We start from the raw sequence: 1090 nt of genomic DNA, 5'->3' as shown, positions 1-1090 counted from the left end.
TCCCCCTCCCCCGCTCCCCCCCCCCTTTTCCCTCCCCCCCCCCCCCCGTTTTAACTCTCCCAAAGCCCATTGTGTGTTTTATGATGGCCCAAGTTTGACATGTAAAAAAAATTCAAAAGAAAGGGTTTGATGAATAGAATAAATCTAATTATTTTAAAAAAAGAAAAAGATATTAAATAAACCTGTTTTTTGTGATAAACTGCTTGATTGGTTTCTTTTTCTTGTTTTTGTAAGTTCAGTGTAATATTTTTTTGACTTCGAAGTGTTTGACAAGAAATGGGAAATTTAAGGGTCAAGACGACACCTGTATCCGTTTGATCTGATTAACCCATGAGGCTTAGTGTCTTCTTTATATCTATTATTATTAGAGCATACAAATACAGTTTGATCTGATCAGTAAGAGCATTAAAGGGATAGTTCACCCAAAAATGAAAATTTAATGTTTATCTGCTTACCCCCAGGGCATCCAAGATGTAGGTGACTTTGTTTCTTCGGTAGAACACAAATGGAGATTAACTCAAACCGTTGCAGTCTGTCAGTCTTATAATGGAAGTGAATGAGAATCATGGCTTTGAGAGTAAAAAAAAAACCATGTGGCTCGTGACGATACAATGATGTGTAAAGACACAAAACGATTGGTCTGTGCAAGAAACTGAACGGTATTTATATAGTTTTTTTTACCTCTGATGCACTGCAATGTCTGAACTGTCCTGAGCATGTCCTCCACAGCCGGCGCGTGACGTGTCGTCTTGCTTTATGGCGGATCGCAGACTTAAAAGTGCATTACTGCCACCTATCTCTCAAGTGGACCATTCACACTATATCTACAATCTCAATTAGGAGTGTCAATGGTCAATTAGGAGTGTTTTTGTTTTAACCCTGAAAGCTGTGATTCTCATTCACTTCCATTATAAGACTGACAGATTGCAATGTTTGAGTTAAAAATCTTTGTTTGTGTTCTACTGAAGAAACAAAGTCACCTACATCTTGGATGCTCTTCTTCTTTATATCTATTATTATTAGAGCATACAAATACAGTTTGATCTGATCAGTAAGAGCATTAAAGGGATAGTTCACCCAAAAATGAAAA

The sequence above is a fragment of the Sinocyclocheilus grahami genome, unplaced genomic scaffold (genome assembly GCF_001515645.1).
Source record: "Sinocyclocheilus grahami isolate Dianchi unplaced genomic scaffold, SAMN03320097.WGS_v1.1 scaffold886.1, whole genome shotgun sequence".
In the NCBI taxonomy this organism is placed as follows: Eukaryota; Metazoa; Chordata; class Actinopteri; order Cypriniformes; family Cyprinidae; genus Sinocyclocheilus; species Sinocyclocheilus grahami.
This window is presented reverse-complemented; position numbering follows the sequence as displayed.